Raw genomic sequence first — 20,722 nt, forward strand, 5'->3', positions numbered from 1 at the left:
AAAACCGTAACAGTGTATATAGAATATGCAAATATGACACTTCCATGCTGATAGTGAGTTCTGTTTCTAAATATTTGGCAGCAGCATGGAAAATCCACAGTAGGATCACTACAGATCTTAATCCACCGGTCGAAGAACGGTCTAGAAGTTAGCGAACTAGCACCCTGTTATATTAGTCAGGGATTTTAAATAAAATGATTAGTGCGACCTATCGAGGATATAAGACTGTAGCCCCGAGCATGCTGTCTAGTGGGCTACCCCAATTGAAGTGACTTATAGCTCCTCAGCATATATAATTTTATAAATCGCAAGATGCAATTTAGTTGATCAACTTATTCAATAGAACTGATTAACTTATGGCCTTTTTCTTCACTGGTTGACCTCTAGCTTTTGCTAACAGGAGCTATTATATGTAATTTTTATGTCTTATTTTATGTATAAACCCGTTTTAGAATGGTTTTTATGCTTTTACCAATTTATTAGTATTAGTTTAGCATTTAGCATCTTGCATAGGGTAAGATTCAGAGACTATTTTGAGAGTCTTGTCTTAATTATCTATGAAACTTTTTATGTAGTTTTATGAACTTTTTCTTTTTTTTGTATTAATTGCCAATGTCTTTTTTATTATGCAATGGTTTATGGCTTTTATCTTTTTGTACGTATGATCACTTTTAACTTCTCAAATGGTCCAAATCTGGACCGAATAAACTATTGATTGATTAGTTTGCAATAAATTAATTTGGCTCATTTCAGGACTGGTGGCATAAGATATCACTATGATAACCATGACAGAATTATAACTGTCCTGATGAAAGAGTTAATCTGTTGATGATTTCAGCTGCAGGAACTCCTACCTCATTGTACAATATTTTTTATGAGTTTCAAATGAATGTGTGCTTTTTTCACACAGTACAGAGACAGCACTATTGAAGTCCACTGAGTGTAGGAGGCTGACCCTCTATGTAGTGGTCAAACCTAGGAACACTGTGCAGGGGGGCCAGGCAACCACATGTTGGTCCACAGAGGTAAACACTAGAACACCTAATGCTCTAATTTTTATAGTAGCTTGGTGGAGCAGTTATACTAATCTTGGAGAAGTGCAAAGCACTTGTTGTAATCACAGTATCAAGAAATGAGACCACACACTCAAAAGAATAACTTGAGACAAACTTACAAAAATGCTTCAGATTTTTATATACAATTTCAAGACCAAGATCATCAGAATCAGGTAAGTACTTTTTAAGTTATGTCTTTTTGAAGTTTCGCACCATAGGACTCAATGGAGAAAATACTTTGAAAATACATATAAAATCAGGCAGTGCATTTACCATTGTCTCTTTCTGAAGGTATGTTTAGGTCGTCACTGGGCACTGTGGGCCAGAGCAAATCAGTGAGCCAGGAGCAGTGCGCAAAGGTGCCCTTGGAAGTAGTAGGTAGGTCCCTTTGAGGGTTGCTTACAGGTCACCAGGGGCACACTGGTGGGAGGTCCTGGTGGTTTCTGAAGACCCTTGACTGAGGCTTCCTCTTGGTCCTTTTACAGTCTGGAATGGGTTGTCCTTCTTGGTGTCCGATGTGAGATGACCAGTACCAAAGGCTATTGCACGGTTTGGCCACTGGATGCTGAAGTGCCACCAAACTTGTCACACTTGCAAGGTTTGTCTTCACAGTTCATTGGGTGGAGTTTGGTCTCACTGCATCAGCCGGTTCCTTTGTTAGCAGCCGTTCAGTGAAGTAGCCTTCACTGGGTCCTTGGTTCCTTGGTGCAGTAGAGTGATGTCTTTACTCTGGAGGGAGATCTTTGGTGATTTTTGAAGAGCGTAGGTCCTCTGGGGGTTTGTTGAGTCTGTCCAGTGTTCAAGCAACCCCTCAACAGCAATTGGCGAGTCCTGGGAGCAGCAGGCAGGGTTTGGTGCATTTCTTTGTGCAGCAGGACTTCAGTTTTCAAGCTTTGGGTCTCCTTTGTTGCTGGTCTTCTTTTGTCCTTTGACTCTGATTTCTTGGTCTAGGAATGCCCACTAAATACTGTATGTAGTGGGAGTTTGGGGGAGTACCTGGTAGTGACCAATGGGTCATCTACCTTAGGGTGGCTGCACCCACTAAGTGACCTCTTCCTGTGGGCAGAGGCCACTTTCCTACACTTGATTGGCTATTTTCCTTCTATGCAAGAAGGAAGAAAATGAAATGGAGAGGCCACCTTGCATGCAAAGCCTTAGGGGTGGCGCAAGCTAGGGATGACAACTCCTCCTATCCTTTTTGTGGTTTTACACTGTTGCTCCCACCAAAAACGAGGGTTTGCCAGGGGAGTAGCCATCAGCTGCTAGCAGCAGGCTTGGGGGTCGAGTTTCAAGGGTTGTAAGCCCTTTGAAGCTCGCTAGCGGGGCAGTGCACCTTCCTGAGGAAGGGGATGATTGCACCTCTACCCAGAAAGGGCTTTGTTCTGGGACCCAGAGAGCAGGCTCTGTCTCTCCAGGGTTCCAGAATCTTGTTTGGCAGTGGCAGGCTGATTGTGACCATCCAGCAAGCAAGCCAGTGTAGTTAGTTTTTGCAGGGGGCACCTCTAGCTGACTCCTCTTTACATTTTGTAATAAATCCAATACTGGTAACAATTTCGATTTATCATTCTGAGTTGGTTGATACCACACAACCCAGGGTTCAGAGTAGCCATCATGCAGCTGTGAAACTCGTACTGACCAGTGTCCAGCACATGTATTAAAATGGCTGCCCTGTTCACTTACTATGTCCCAGGTTTAGCAAGGACACAGTAGGGGCATGTTGCTCATGCATCTGTGCCCACACATACAATATAGTGCACCCTGCATTAGGGATGGAAAGCCTAGCAGAGGGGTACTTACCTATAGTGCATGCAGTGTGTAGTGGACAGGGCACACAGGCTGTGTGCCATGTTGAGTTTGTCTTTTAGGATTACATCAGAACACTCAGGGGGTCATTCCAGCCATGGTGGTGGTACGGAACACCGCAGACAGGGCGGTCCGACTGCCCCATTCTGACCATGGCAGAGCCACCATGGTCCAACCGCCAATACCGCCAGGCTGCAGCCAGCCTGCAGCCTGGCGGTTCCGGAAGTTGTTATCTGCCAGGGCAGCGCTGTCCTGGAGATTTCGAGTCTCCTTCCGCTAGCCTTTCCATGGCGGTTAACACCCCCATGGAAAATCTGGTGGAATAGGGTTGTCAGGGGGCCCCCTCGGGCCCCTGCACTGCCCATGCACTTGGCCTGGGCAGTGCAGGAGCCCCTGTGCACATCCCAATTGCGCACTTCACTGCCCGAATTACAGGCAGTGAAATGCGCAGCAGGTACTACTGCACCCGACGCACCACAACATTGCTGCTGGCTCAATTATGAGCCGGCGTCACTGTTGTGAGAACACTCCTAGTATGGCGGGTCTAAAGACCCCCAGTACTGGTGGTCTTTTGCCTTCAGCAGCTTCGGCGGTCCAATGAAAGGACAGCCGAAATCAGATAACCACTTTGAGACTACATCAAATACCAGGCAAAAAGTGGGGGCTAACCATGACAAAAGAGGCCTTGTCTCACACTGATGAAATCAAGGCATCACTTGACCAAGGTCACAACGTAGCCCTCATCCTGCTAGATCTATTAGCAACTTTTGACCTGGTTAACCATAAGTTGCTGATGGGTCAGCTAGCCAACTTTGGGATCACAGGAAAGGCCTGGAAACCGCTGAACTTCTTTCTTCTTAGCAGAGAACAGACTGTTTGACTGGGCAAATTTGTTTCCCAGCTTTTCTCCCTTCCTTGCGAGATCCCCCAAGAGTCCGCGCTTAGTCTGACACTTTTCAACATATACATCACCCCTTTAGCCAAACTAATAAAATCTTTTGGATTTTCCCTGACATCCCACACTGACGACACCCAAATTGTCGTCTCACTTGTCAAAGGGGACCCTGACACAAGGAAAAGTTTTTGAAACTGTCTACAGGCAGTCAACTTATGGATGAGTGGAAACTGTTTGAAAGTAAATGCAGGGAAGACCAAGGTCATACTGTATGGTACCCACACCTCCCCCTGGACACCTAACTGGTGGCTGCAGGACATAGGTTCTCTTTCCACACCAATTAAAAAAACTAGGAGCCTGGGAACCCTAATCAAGGATAAATTGAGTTATAACCAGCATGTCCACTCAGTAACCTCTTCTGCCTATTTTATGCTGAGGTCTATAAAAAGATTCTCCATTTTATCCCTGTCAATCTTCAGAAAATGGTGGTCATGTCACTGGCTATGGCCAAACTTCATTATTGTAACAGCCTTCTCCTCACCGCTCATCAATATCTACTGACTAAACTCCCAACCCTGCAAAATGCAGCAGCCAGACTTTTATTGAGGATCCCAAAACATCATTCAGTGTTGGAACCCATAAAAAACTCTTTTGGCTCCTTATAAGGCAGGGAATCACCTTCAAGGCACTCTGTATTGCGTATAAGGCACTACATCACTCTGGCCTAATTTTACTAAAACATTGCTTCAAGTGGTATACTCCAGCCAGACCTCCTACGTTCAATATCCGCCAAGCTTGCTGTCATCCCCAGGTTCAAAAGGGTCACTTGGGGCAGTAGAAATGTGGTATTGGGGCCAGCTAAAGCCTGGAATGCTCTACCCTGATACAGTAAAGAGTTGCCGAACCTCTTAGCTTTCAGAAAGGCTCTAAAAACCTGGCTGTTTAACATCTCCTAATGGCACCCAGGTACCTACAATGCTAGTCAAGCTCAGCGCCAAGACACGTCCAAGACACATATGGGTATTCAGTGTCTGAACACATTAAAAAACTCTATTGACTCCATTTAAGGCAGAGAATCACCTTCAAGTCACTCGGTATTGCATATAAGGTGCTATATGATTCTGGCCCAATTTTTCTAAAACATTGCTTCAAGTGGTATACTCCAGCCAAAACGTTTTGAGGCTAGTAAATATTGGACTGAATAAAGCAGCCTGCATGGCAATGTTAGCCCCTCTGGCTGTCAAACCACAGGAACAAGGATATGACAGTAAAGCACTGGATAAACATGGAGATGGGCAGTAGATATATTTAATTATTATGGACATGAAAGCAGTAGAAAAGGCTGACAAGTTAGCAAATGGCACGTCAATGGCATTTTATAGGTTGTCAAGTACCTTGAATAAGAAATAAGATCCTAATTGTCGAATTTCAGATTTTAATGTCTGTCCTTAACTGTTTTAAGTTTTCTCTTGTTCTTTTAATTTCTGTTATATTTATACAGGAGTTTGTGATTTTGATTAATCAAGCAATAAAAGTATCTATCTATCTATCTATCTATCTATCTATCTATCTATCTATCTATCTATCTATCTATCTATCTATCTATCTATCTATCTATCTATCTATCTATCTGTGTATTTGTTCTATGAAGCAGCATGGTGGCCATGGAAAATATGGAATCACTTCATCCAGTGATGAAGGTCTGCTTCTGCCTGGCCACTGCTCTGGAGTCCAGGCTTGAGATGCCATGGGTTATGGAATGCATAATCTGACGTACAACCCCAGGTTTTATCCTGATGATAAATAATTATGTTTTTTTTATTTTTTTTAGAAAACAAGATAGTGTCCCACTGCTTTCTAACCAGTTGCAAGCATTTCCAACGACTGAAATGATATAGTAAAATTGTTACCACATACCAGCGCACTATAGAACAATTGGTTACGTTTCCTAGATCCGATATGGCATGAGCAGTTTGCCTGTAGATTCACGTTCCAGAGCACGATCACTTGATAGGAATCCCAGAGTGTGAGCTGTCAAAGGCTGTTTGTCTCTAGATAGCCGGGCACTATAAAAGGGTAGTGTTAGTACTGGGGTTCCTGGTTGGCTAGGGCTGGCACCTAAGCCAGGCAGCAACCAACACTCTAGTCAGGGCAAGGGAGATACACACCTAAGATGACCCTTGCTCGCTCCCTTGGCAATTTTAGCCAGAGCAGTCAGGGTTATGCCTGAGGTAATGTGAAAAGCATTTGCATAACACACTCAACCCAGTGACCAAATAAATACACCACAAAAGAGACTTCACAATTAACTATATAAAAATAAACTGTATTGCATAAAGACATAGACTAAAATTACATAAATCAGTAATGCTTTTGCCAAAACAGGCAATTGTCAGACCCTCATAGGCCCATGAAAAACAAACATCTCCATGTCACGTTACTCATGAAAACATTACCCTCACCATGCATGCAAGGCAAATCCTGAAAATATGCATGTCCCTCAACATGGCAAGCACGATCTATCATGTCAGGTCATGAAAAATGCAGCATACACAATGAATGTGGAAATACCATGGTGAAATGCAACTGTTACAGTAATCACCAACAACCCCTTTTAGCTGAAGGTTGCAGCACGTCTGCACTTCTTCTAGAAGTAATACGGTAACTGGAAATCCACCACATAAGGCACAGAGGGGCAGATTTAAAAGCCTCTTGGATCACTTTAGTGCCACCTTAGTGTCTTTTTTTTGGTGCCATTGTGGCCTTTTCTCCACACCATATTTACCAAGTGATGCAATGCATGCATTGTGCCACTTTGTAATCCCTTGCTCCACATAATGCCTGCACCAGGTATTCTGTATGCAAGGGGGTTGTTCCCCAGTTAGGAGGCCCCAAAACACGGCGCAGTGAAATTTTAAAGATTTCACTGCACCATTTTTTTGGTCATTTTTAACACCTGGTCAGAGCAGGTGTTAAAATGACACACCCATTTAAATCAATGGGCCTCCTTGCACTTTGCCACACTAGCGTCAACATTTTTTAGGCTAGTGTAGCAAAGCGCCACACTAGCGTCAAAGATTTTGATGCTATTGTTCTAACTACCGCCATGGTGTGCCATATCTTAAAAGCAGTGCACACATATGGTGTTAATGGGTTGCGGGAGCCACATGAAAAGTGGCGCTGCATTAGATGCAGCACCATTTTTCTTAAATTCGCCCAGAGTCTTCTGTGCTCTTTCTACATGATGGGCAGTAAAAAAAGTTCATCCCTTCCAACACAGGAGCTCCTGCGCACCTATTACAGTAATTGTAGTACTTTCTTTGTATCAAGAGAAGTGACCCCGCTCCTCTCACGAGGGCCGCAACACAGAAAATACCCTGCCTCCCGTGGGCGCCTCCGGGAAGGGGAAACACCCAGGAAGCATGGGTTCCTAATCCCAAGGCCCCCACATGTGGCATCCAAGGCAGTGCAGCTACCAGTGGACATGCAGTGCAGCTGCCTTTACGGTACCGCCAGGCCTCCTCTCAAGGGGGTGTGGGAATTGAGGGAGGCCACTTTTCTGCTGTAGAGTGCACAAGGAGGCCCTCCATACCGAATGAGCGTGGCCCTTGCCAGACACGATAGAGCTCTGGCCCAGTCTACCCAGCGGCATCTCCTCTGGCGCTGCTTCACCGCGGCGTGAGGCGGCAGTGTTTTGCTTGCTGCTGGTTCGGCTGGCAGCCTCTCCTCATGGCCTCACGGAGCAACCGTTCTCCACTTTTGCTGAAGGCTAGAAGAAAATGGGTTTGGAGCGCGACGATCCTCGCCCACCACTGGGCCCGGATTCCCCAGACAGGAGGAGCACACAACAGAGCCTACGTCCGCGCTCAGCACGTGCTGATTAAAAAGAAATCCCATGGCCAGAACTGGGGCGTGCCTCCTTTCATGGTCCACACTGGTGCCAGACTCGTAGGCCACCACAGTCCCATGGCAGAGGTGAGCTAGACCCTCAAAGAATGACCCTGGGATTACAAACAACCAGGGAACCAGCCAACAGGTCCTGAGAGATCACTGGGACCATACAGAAGTAGAGAGACAACAGCAAGCCAGCACATCAGGATCCTTGGGTTTCAATAGCAGTCCTTCTTGTGACTCAGCAGGCCACAGGCCAGAAAAACAAGCAGGTCAGTCCGAATGGCGGTTCCTGACATTTCCTTAAGCAGCATATGGTGCCCAGTCCACCCAGTTGTCTAACAACATGCAGAACAACCCCTGTACTTATACTCATTTTGTCTTTTATCTCAGGGGGCACTTCAAAGGACCTTTAGAAGTGCACAACATCCCCCTTCAATCCCAGCCCTGGCTCATGACATCTGTAGGGGGTAAACAAGCCCTTTGTGTGAGGGCAGGACACAGCCTATACAAATGTAAGTGTGCCCTGCCTCTCCCTTTCTCAGCCCAGGAAGACCATTCAGTAAGCAGAGGTAATCCTCTTACGACTCCACCCTTCTATGTGAAATGACTGTCTGGAAAGTAAGCACAAAGCCCAGCTGTCGCTCTAACCCAGATGCGGATTGGAGTCAGGCTGCAAAGCACAAGAGCCATAAGCACAGTGAAATGCCCACTTTCTAAAAGTGGCATTTCCACAATGGTAATAAAAAATCCACCTACACCAATAAGAAGGATTTCTCACTACCAATCCAAACATACCAAACATGGCCACTCTGCTCCTCATGGATCAGAAAATAACAGACATATGCAAGGGCATTCCTAATGCAATCCTTGAGAGGGGCAGCACTCACAGCAGTGAGAAACCAAATAGGCGGTGCGTCACTAACAGGATAGGCCACACAATAGGTACAAGTCCTACCTTTTACCTACACAGCACCCTGCTCATAGGGCTACCTAGGGCCTACCTTAGGATTGACTAATATGTATTAAAAGGGGAGCTCCAGACCTGGCAAGTAATTTAGATGCAAAGCCAATGTGGCAGTAAACTGCACACACAGGCCCTGCAGTGGCAGGCCTGAGCCTGGTTTGAAGAGTACTTCTGTGGGTGGCGCAAGCTCGCAACAAGACCACTAGTAGCATTTCATGTACATACCCTGGGTATAAGGGATACCACGATAAAAGGGACATACAGGTAAACTAAATGTGTCAATCGGGTGTAAGTCAATCATACCAAGTTTAGAAGGGAGAGCACATGTATGTTAGCACTGATTAGCAGTGATAAAGTGCCCAGAGTCCTAGAGCCATCAAAAAGAGGGTCAGAGAAACAGGAGGAGGCAGGTAAAACATTTGTGGATGACCCTGCAAAAAGGACCAGGTCCAACAGGTAGGTATTCCCAGCATTCTCCTGTTTTGCCTGTCTCCCAAAGAGATAAGGAGTGTTGGGAATATGCCTTACTTTGACCCCCATTTTTTGCATCCAGTGGTCTCCTTATGTCTGTTTTAGGGATGTTCGTGCTCTGTGGTTGTACCGAGTCTGGAAGGTTTAATTTGATACCTGCCTTTGAGAGGAAATTAGAGGTTAGATGGGTACCTTAGTAAAGTGTCTATTGTGGCCAGGGTGCTCGGTTAGATGCTTGGCATCTTCCCTTGTCTGCCTAGAAAGTAATACACTTTTGGGGAATATTGTGGCCATTACTGCTTCAGCTTAGTTTTCATATTCTTTCTACTTCCACGGAGGAGAAGATGTTCCATTCCTTGGATCTCAGTAATGCTCCTCTTGTCTCCCTGAAATGGCCTCATGCTTTTCAACAATTTTAGCACTACGTAATTTCGGGAAGCTGGTCCAGGATGGCAAGTCTCTGGTACAGCTATTAGCAGGTAAATTAAATCCACCATTACTTTGGTCTACTCTTTGCCTAAGGTTCCCTCCGGGGTGGCATCCAGGGCATACGTGAGCAGTCTGGCACTATGGTGGGCTAAAATTCCAGGTATGGGTGTATCTGAGATTTGTAGGGATGCCACATCTGCCCTTTCCCACACTTTTGGTTAGCACTACTGTCTTTTGGGGTTAATTGAAGGAATTTTTCCAGTATTGTCAACAATTCTAATCTATCTTGATGTCATTTGGATTCACTTTAAAGTCTCTGGGTTTGCAGCAGTGAGTGGCTTTGGGCCATATGTACGAACACATTTCCCATAGACACAGAATGGATAAAACCCCTTGCTACATCTGGCCCTTTGTGTTTTCTTTCTGATATCTGATTTCCACTCTTGGGACACTGTCTGCCAGGGGCTCAAGCCTGTCTAATGCGTTTTGAACTGCACCTGTACCCCTCTGGTCTTGCCCTATTTTCTGGTGCATCACTCGCATAGAAGTCCTCGAGGAGGAATCATAGCCTGCCACTTTGGCATGTTCTGCCAAAAAACCCGTAACACAGGACTATTCTGTTGGGCTGCTCCTCCTCACAAAAAGTGTCACCACATAAGGTGAATGCTTCTCTTGTCACTCACAGAGTCAGTGTAGTTTTCACACTGGACACAGACATGACAAATTTTCAGCATATTTGTCTCTCTTGCTTCTGTCCTGAAGAGCTGTAAACAACTAAATTTTCACTTAGTCTCTCGTGTCCATTCAGGGTGACCAGGCAATCTACATTTTAAAATATAGTCCTGGTTTTTAACCATCTACCCTGGCAAATTTAATTAAATCACATGTCCTGATTTTCAGAGAGGGAAGACTCAATACATTGGGGCACGTTTTTGTGAGCTCCATTGTAGCATTAGTTAGAATTAAAATTAACACACGTGATGATACTGTGTGCAAAAACGTTGCATTCAATTCCCCCTAGTGCCTCATTGGGTCAGAGTGATTTGGCTACTGTGTTTTCTACGACTTTGACCTCTGTCAATTGTGTCATACTGTGCCCCTCTGTTGATGCAAACTTGTAGTCCTAGTTCTAGATTTGTGGAATTCCCTTTGTTGTTCCTTCAGGATCTGGTTATCCTGCCTCCAGTCCATCTCCTTAAGCATGAGTTCTCGTAGAACACCCAGGAGCAGCTCCTCCGCTAGGGAGGAGGAGGGTCGCACTCCCCCCACCCCCTGACAGCAGCCGCCAAACTTCCACAATAAAATATGTTTATCATTGTTTTATTGTAGAAGGGACGGGGCCACAGGCTGTGACAAGCACACACTCCCCCTCAGTGCGCATGTATCTTTGGCCTGCCATCTTGGGAGCGCCCTGGCTGGGCGCTCCGACCAATCTGAACGCTGCTGTCATGCAGCGTTCAGATTGGCCGAAGGGCAGGCTGGTTGCATGTGGCTGCAGCCTGCGGCGAAGGAAAGAGGAGCGGTGAGGTAGTGGCGGTGGCAATTCAGGTAAGTTTTTTTTTTTTTAATTAATTTTCTTTCCCATACACCGCCACACAACGCCCCGCCACGCGCCGCGAGCTGCTCCTGATGGAACTGTTGAAACATCTTGTGTAAGAAAAATCTTTTTTCATCAAAAACACATACACACGTCCACCCAAATTTAGGCTTACATTATACATTTCAAAAGCAAATGCTGTGGCTTTTCACCTCTTAAAAACAGAGTTCCAGTGTTTTTAAGTAAGTTAAATCTGACGATCTATGTGTTCTCTGAGTTAAATATGGCACAATAAAATGACCTTCCACTCAGCTCACAAGTGCACAAGCTGAATTTAAATAGAATGTCTGGGATCCACGAATGCTCTAAGATGATAAAATACCACCTATCAATAATGGAAATTTACCACGGGAAGAACGTTATTTATTTTCATCCAGATGAAAATTAATTTGACTGCAGAGTGACTTGTGCGCAAAAAGGAAATCTAAATTACTTTCATTTCACGGGTGTCCAAAAAGCTCAATTACTGTCGGAACGCTGTCAAGAATACAGACGAGCAGAATCAGTATGAGAAGCACATCTCCACAGGAGATGCATTTGGCGGCAGCTACTCAGAAAACAAACTGAGAGTAGTTGGAATTGAAGCCTAGCACATTCTGGGCACGTGAGCAGATTTCACTTCAGGTCACCCTGGCCCAGTAGCGCGATAAACGCATCTTTATTCAACATATCTGCATACTAAATACCTCAAGCAGCCCAAGAGAAGCTCCAAAAGAGGCCGATCGCATTTACTTTGTCACTATCCCTCACCTGAAGAGTGATGTTTAGCGGGTGGCTTCCAACAAACTCACGGGGACAGGAAAGAGTAAATCATTTTCAAATGTCTTGAAATAGATCATAGTCAACGCATTTTAACTTGTTTTCACGCACATGAAGATTGAATGCACTGGTCATGGGGCATATTTACAAGCCCCTTGTGCCGCCGTAGCGTAATTTCTTTTTGATGCTAAGGCAGCATTACGGTGACTTTCCCCCCACGCCGTATTTACAAAGTGGTGCAAAGCTTGTGTCGCACCACTTTTAACCCCTTGTGGCAGGCACATTAAGCCTACTTCAGCCATAATCTATGCAAGGGGGTCATTTCGACACAGGGAGACCCCAAAAAATGGTGCAGTGAAATGTGAAAGATTTCACTCCGCCAATTTTCTGTCATTTTCAATGCCTGCAGCAGGTGTTAAAATGATACACCAATTTTAATCAATGGGCCTCCCTGTGCTTTGCTGCACTAGTGTCAACATTTTTGACGCTAGGGCAGCAAAGGGACACAATAGCATTAAAAAATGTTGACCCTATTGTCCTAATGACTGCTACCATGGGGCAGGGGTGACGCAAGAAAAGTGGTGCATTGGGACCAATGCACCACTTTCTTGTAAATATGCCCCATAGTCTGTTATGACTCCTGTCATCATAGGAAATCTTGGTTGAAACACCGAAGCTAAACTATATTTATAAACACTGTTTTTATGTATTTCTATTTCAGTTAGAGTAGAAAAAGTATTTTCCACCACCGAAAGACTTCAAAGCATCAAAGGATGTGTAAGGATTATTTCTATTCTGTTTTGAGTCTGGGTTCAACCCACAATTTAGACTCTCTTTCACCACCATGACAGGAGGATTACATTCTATTTAAGAAATACAGGCAAAGTTTGACTTGCCTTCTGTGCTGGAAAACTCTGACATGCATTTAAGATGGCTGGCAAAGTATATACTGAAACACGGTTCAACAGTTAATGCTAAATGAAACCATGGGGTCACACCGTGTTTACAAATCCAGAAGCAAGGGACCCTCCAGCTACTCTAGTCTGTCTTCAGTTTTCCTCTTCGTTGTAGCAAAACAACAGATCATCATTGTCAAGACAATAATAATAATAAATAATAATAAAAGAGCAAGAATTGTAAGTCCAACAATGGCACAGTACATTTGTAAGAATTAGGCACCCCTAGTGATCTCTTGTCAATCACAGTAAAAGTGTTCGAACACCATGAAGGGAGAGTTTAGGAAGAATTGTCTTCATGTTTGTTGTCTACAATAGTAGCAATACTGCCTTTTACGCTATTGAGGGAGATTCTAACAGCTATTGTAAGACAATGTCATCTAAACAAATCTAACATTGGATTAAGTTGGATGAAAGATCCAAAATGCCTTTGCTGCCAGCTTGGCAGAGCAAAAGCAAACTATGGGCCTAATTATGAGTGTGGCGGTATTCGGATCGCCACACTCACAGTGGCTGTCCACTGCAGTGACTGTGGCAGTCTAACCGCCACATTACGAGGTTGCCATCTCTGCTGGGATCGGAGATCCCAGCGGGCTGACAATGGTGCAGGTTGGAATCAGCCAAGGCGGTGCTGAACACATCGTCGCCCTGCTGATTACAACCTGGTTCTCCACCAGCCTTTTCATGGTGGGTTCACAGCCATGGACAGGCTGGCAGAGAACAGGTGCAGGGGGCCTGTGGCATGTGCAGTGCAGGGGCACCCCGGCCCAGCAGCCTTGAAATGCACACTGTTTGCTCAATTATGAGCCCAGAACAATGCTGTTGCACCTTTTCCACTCGGCTGACCGACGGAAAACTTGGTTTCCACTGGTCAGCCCAGTGGGAAAGTTGTAATGGGGCCAATAGAGGGACCGCCAGCACTGTGGCGGTCACATCATTGGGAGTTTTTTAGACAGCTGTTTCCATCCACCAAACTCCTAATGACCCCCCTAAGTCTATTGTACCAAGTGAATCATATGTCAAATTATTTTAACATCCATTTGTAACTTTGTTTGTAAATACTTTAGTGTGGGTGCAGTCAAAATAAGACCAAGTAAACATTTTTTCTTTACAGACATGGCATTCTCCATTTTTCAAAGCTAAAGAAAATAAAGAGCACAGTGCCTCCACCAGTGCTAGAGGTTTGAGCTGAGAAAAGTAACTTTAAAAAAAAAGACATTAAAATGATTGAAGCAAGTATAGCAATTTAGCATTTATTCTAGGTTAATATTTTTTAAAAAGGCAAATGACTGAAAAAACAGTTGGGTCACCAGTTCAGAATTAGTATATGATTAGGGGTGTGAGACATTTGTGTACATTTTACCTCATATGGTGTATAATTACGTGAAGTTATATAATGTCGTAATTTCATAAATTTCATGTAACATGAATAATGCAAAATTCTAGAAAATAAGTGAAATATGCTGACTTTTTTTAAATTTGCGTAGGCCTCTACACGATGTGGGGGAATAAAGAGCTTTATTCGTTCTGCTCATAACTATACATCCCCATTCCTAGTGTGTGGTTCCAGTGGAATGGACCAGATGTGTAATGTGGTCTCTGTTCAAAATTTTTAGATTTCAGGGGACATATGCAACATAATTTTAGCCTGCAAAAGTAATTTTTTCTTGGAAAGATGTGAGGATGCATTTTGACCACTGTTATTGGGGGTATCTCCAGAGGACCTCGTGTACAAATTTTCAAAGGAGTGCATGGATGGATCACTGACACAATATTGTGGTAAACAATATAGATTATAAAAATATTGTGTGAAAATATCGTTTACCACAATATTGTGCTTCTATATTAACAATGGTAAGTACAGAAATATCAGAAATAAATATTTTTTAACACTAATATCGTCCATGAATTGACTAGAAGAATGGACGTTTTAATATAAATTGAGGTTAAAGTTGTATATGTTAGATGTCTTAATATGTAAACGTAATATAATGTAAATTATATATATTCAACTAATGTTTAAGAACATATATAAACATATACATATAAACACATAAACACACAAATATGTGTGTGTCTTCATACAAAGATATATATACATATATATATATATTTGTGTTTATATAAATATGTGTATATCTACATATTATTATATTATATAGTGTAACATATTTAATACAAATATTTATTTGACATTATATTAATGGTTTTCCATTTTAAATGTATTACTATGAATACATATAAATAATTAATAACATATTTATTTTACATTCTATTAACTTTTTTACTATGTTAACTTTATTAGTATGAAATGTTATATGTACACATATACGTAGTAACAAATTTAACATATCCATGGAATTAATAGAATGTGAGAAATATTTTTATTAATTATGTTGTGCTATATATATATATATATATATATATATATGTGTGTGTGCATATTCATATATATATGTGTGTGTGTGTGTCTGACATACATACACTATAAAACCATACAAAATATAAACAATTGAATAAGGAAAAATATATGAATTTATGTTGAAAACAAAGTAACATTAAAAAATTAAAAAATACAAAAAATATTATAAACACTAAAATATTTGTATAAATAAAAATAAATAATATGAACTATAAAAAATAATTACTGCTATAAAATCAATTTATCCAATTTTATGAAAATGATTGGGTTCTAAGAATATTTAATATACTATTCCCACTCCAGTTTATGCAACAGTAGAGAAAGAGTGGGAATTCGGACGGGTTAGATTTACTTTTCCTGCTCCAGTCAATGCAATAATAGGAAATGTCTTGGACTTCTGAAGAGTTAAATTTACTATTCCCACTCCAAACAACACAACAATAGGAAAAGTGTTAAACTTCGGATGGGTTAAATTTACTATCTGCACTCCAAACAGGACAAAAGTAGGGAAAGCATTGGCTTTCAGCGGGGTAAAATTTACGATTCCCACATCAGTCTCCACAAACGTAGGGAAACTGCTGTATTTTCAATAGGGGAAAATTTAGTATTCCCACTACAAACAGTGCAACAGTAGGGAAAGTGTTGGACTTTGAAGAGGTAAATTTAACAATTTCCCCTCCAGTCTGTTCAACAGTAGAGAAATAGTTGGATCTCATAGGGATGAAATGTACTATCTCCAGTCAGCACAACAATAGGGAAAGTGTTAAAAGTGAAAAGCCTAACTCTATTGTTCCTATTGCAGTCTAAACAAAAGCAGGGACAATACTTGGCTTCAAACATATTACATATTTGAGTAACTCCACGAATGTAGAAAAAATATTAAACTGACAATAATAAAATCAATTAAAGTAAAAAATAAACATATGTATTTATTTAAAAAAATGAAAAAATACATTCATTTACATATTTCTATTCAATAAAAAAATATAAATTAACAAATGCTTGTTATTAATTAATTAACTTCCCACCTTGTACCCCTACAAACCCAGCAACCCACACCTTCAACATAACTAAAAAAACACTATTCCATAATTTACATATTTAAAATAAATGAGCTAATTAATATTGAATTGTTAATTAATTATTACTTAGTTAACTTCCCATCGTAGTACTCTACTAATTTATCATCCCTCAACTAAAATAAAATGAAATTAATCAAGCATTTTACGATTTACATATTAAAAATTCAATTAAATAATTAATTTGCAGTTATTAATTAATAGCTCATTTAATATTACTTAATGATCTTCCCACTTTCTACACCTACAAACTAAGTATTGTGCACCTAAAATATAAGTGAAATAAATCAGTATTCCATAAATGACATAATTAAAAAATCAATTAAATAATTACAAATGTATGACTCATTGCTAATTAATTATTAGTTAACTCCCCAGCCAATACCCCTACAAACCGAACAGCCCGCAAATGACATATAATGAAAATAAATCAGTATTACATAAATTACATAATAAATATCTATCATATGATTAAAAACATACTCAATAATTCATAATTAATTATTACCTAGTTAACATGGCACCCTATCGTCTTAGCACCCTACAAACCCAACAACCTGCTACAAAACTATAAATGACTATTAAAAATGATTAGAATACTTAAAATTACAAGCCATATTTTAAAAACAATGTATAATGTTTATAATAAACAAAAGTAACACACAAAATTACAAAATAAAACACACTAAAGCATTTAAACAGCAATATTTGTAAGTACTATATTAGTGAAAACATAATTTAAAAGACCAATATCATTTAGAATAATATTACTTACCTCCAAAAAATGGTATCCTTATCAACGATATTTGTGCATCACAATATTTGTATGTCATGATATTTAGTTTCAGATAGTTCTATCTCTCAAAAGCTTTAAATCAATATTTTGTGCAAACCCTGGACTGGATTAATCATGTCAAAAGATACTTAGGAGGTGGCCATGCTTCTGTACTGAGACATCTATCTCAATATAGCTCCTTACTAAATTTATACTGATCCATGAATGGTGAAGCTTGGAAGAGATCAGACCCTGGCATGAGGGTTGTACTGCACTATCACTTGTTTAACTCTGGTAGTCACAGGATCTGTTTGAAAAAAACATTTCCGCAGCAGTGAGGGTGTAGTCTTTGAAGATTTCTGGCAGGTGCACATGCAAATGTAGAAACATATACGCTCTGGTGTCAGTCATTAATCATAAAAGCCATTGTGTAAGAATGGGATAGGACACAGAAGCTAAGAGAGAGAAGAGAGAATGAAAGCAGAAGGATGTGCTTTAAAGCATCTAATGCATTTAACCAAACACACGCATGCACATAGGCACACTCACACACATGCACACAAACACGCACACACATATATATCTATATAAACACCACCCGGGGCAATCTAGTCGTGCTAGACCTGGTGAAGTCTGGAGCACCAGTCAAATACAGGGACAACCTTGTCCCACTGAAAAAGTACCTTGATGCGCCGCTGATTGGTCCCAATGCATGGAGCAGAGGAGGGGATGTGTTGGTGTTGATCATGCTTGATGTAGGCAATGCATTGGTTCTGAGCTGTGCAATACGAGACGCGTCAGCTGTGTTTCTTAGCGATGTAGGCCATGTGTCATAGTTTTGCTACGCAGCCAGCAATGTCTTTATCCTCAGTGCCATTGGTGATGCATCAGCATCGAGGAGAGATGTGTCAGTTCTAACCGGCACATCAATGGTAATGCATGGATTTTGTAATTGCAGCACTTTATACCACTTCCAAGGGCCCAGGACTGGATTGGCACCACTTGGCAGGGCAAACTTGAGGCAAACAAAGTCCTGTTGTGGAATGAAGTGAAATCTTTGATGTCCTCGAGACTTAAGAACGGGAGGCAAGCCCTTGGAATTACTTTGATTCTGGGGATGTAGAGATGCAGGGCCAGTCCTCCCTCACTCGCAAGCAAGGAGGGCAGCAGGCAGGCACAGGAGAGCAGGAGTCCAGCAAAGTCCAGCAGAGTCCAGCAGAGTGGCAGTCCCTTCAGCAGCACGGCAGTCCTACTTCCTGGCTTAATGTCCTCAAGTCCAGAAGTGTACTGATTTGATGGGGTCAGAAGTACCATTTTTATACCTAGTAGTGTCTATGAAGTGGGGAGAGTTCAAAGAGAGACCTTTAAAGTGCACATGGACCCTGCCCTTCCAGCCCTGCTTCCATACACACTACAGGGGGCTATGCAGCCCTTTGTGTGGGCTTAGGACACAGCCCATTCAGATGTAAGTGCCAGCTCTTCCCTCTCATCCAGCCCAGAGTGGGCCATCAGGATGTTGATGGTCGATCAGTCACACATAAACTCCCTTTGTGTTTGGATGTCTGGAGGGAATGCACAACAGCCCAGCTGTCACCCACCCAGATGTGTATTCAGAGACAAGTAGAAGGCACTAGATGATTTAAAGTAAGAAAATGCCAACTTTCTAAAAGTGGAATTTTCAGAATTACAATTTAAAATCTGACTGTATCATCAGTTGTGATTTTTAATTGTGAATCCAGAGACACCACAATTGGGGGTCCCATCTCTTCCCAATTGGAAATTACACTAAAATGTAATACGGCAATTCCAATGTTAACTTATGGGAGAGATAGGGCTTGCAGTAGTGAAAAACAAATTCTGAACACCTGGACATGAAAAACCTAAAGGTACATGTCCATTTTTTCAAATGCACTGCACCCTTACCTTGTTCTGTCCAGGACCTACTTTAGGGGTAACCTATATTTATTTTTAAGAAAGTAGCTTTGGGCCAGAGGGTTAATGTTAGAAATTGGGTGTTTGGTTGGGAGTCAGGTTACCCCCTGTCCTAGCAAGGACCCTCACTCTAGTCAGGGTAAGTCACACACAATCCAAGTTATCCTGTGCCCACCCTCTGGTAGCTTGGCACTGAGCAGTCAGTCTTAACATAGAAGGCAATGTGTAAAGTATTTGTGCAATAAATCATACAATACCACAACATAACACCACAAAAATACAGCACACACTGTTTAGAAAAATATATAATATTTATCTGCATAAATGCAGGTCAAAACGATTACAGATGAAATAAGCAAATGTAAGTGAAAGTGATATCAAAGTGTTTTAGAGTTAAAATATTACTGTAAAAGCAATAAAAAGTGTCTTAAGTTCTCCTAGAAAAAACAAGTGTCTCTTTCAGGGCAAAGTACCTGGTTTGCGTTGCATAATCCTCACAAGGGACCGCGGAGGAGGAGGTGCGTGGAAAACGGGAAGTGTGTGTCGGTTTCACCCCTTCGCACGGACTAGCGTCATTATTTTCCACGCGGGGAAGACGTTGCGTCGGTTTACGGTGCATGGACTTGGATCTTCTTCAGGTTGAGGGACTTTCAGACGCCCCGGGGATGATGCGTTGAATCCTGGGCTTGCGGAGCGAAGTCACGGGGGCTGCGTCGATTCCAGTAGACGATGCGTGGAATTTCTTCCGCAGGAAGTCGGGCGGCGTCATTCTGAGTCAGCTTGCGTCGATCCAGTAGGGCCATGCATCGAAGTTCCTGTCGCATCGCTGGCGCTGCGGACTCAGAGTGCAATTAATTTTTCACTGCGAGCAGGCTGTGCGTCGTTCTTGGCAGGCAGTGCGTCGAATTTTCACCATACGAGGATTTCAGCTGCAGGAGAGAAGTCTTTTTGGTCCTGAGACTTCAGGGAACAGGAGGCACACTCTATCCAAGCCCTTGGAGAGCACTTCTGCAGCACAGCAAGAGAGCAGCAAGACAGCAGAGCAACGGCAACAGCAAGGCAGCAGTCCTCTTCAGAAAGCAGTCAGGTGGGTCTTTTGGGCAGCTAGTCAGTTCTTCTTGTCAAGGTACAGGTTCTGGTTCAGGTTTCTTCTCCGGGAAGTGTCTGAGGTGGTAGGGCAGAGGCCCTGTTTCTATACCCAAATGTGCCTTTGAAGTGGGGGAGACTTCAAAGAGTGGCTTAGAAGGTCCCCTTTCAGTTCAATCCTTTCTGCCAGGGTCCCAGTAGGAGGTGAGGCAGTCCTTGGTGTGAGAGCAGGCCCTCCAACCTCCCAGCCCAGGAAGACCCATTCAAAATGCAGATGTATGCAAGTGGGGCTGAGTATCCTGTGTTTGGGGTGTGTCTGAGTGAATGCACAAGGAGCTGTCAACTAAACCTAGCCAGACTTGGATTGTAAGGCACCAAAAGATTTAAGTGCAGAGAAATGCTCACTTTCTAAAAGTGGCATTTCTAAAATAGTAATATTAAATCCAACTTCAACAGTCAGCAGGATTTTGTATTACCATTGTGGCCATACTAAATATCACCTTCCTACTCCTTTCAGATCAGCAGCTACCACTCAAACAATGTATGAGGGCAGCCCCAGTGTTAGCCTATGAAGGGAGCAGGCCTCACAGTAGTGTAAAAACACA

Source organism: Pleurodeles waltl, chromosome 4_2 (genome assembly GCF_031143425.1).
Source record: "Pleurodeles waltl isolate 20211129_DDA chromosome 4_2, aPleWal1.hap1.20221129, whole genome shotgun sequence".
Taxonomy (NCBI): Eukaryota; Metazoa; Chordata; class Amphibia; order Caudata; family Salamandridae; genus Pleurodeles; species Pleurodeles waltl.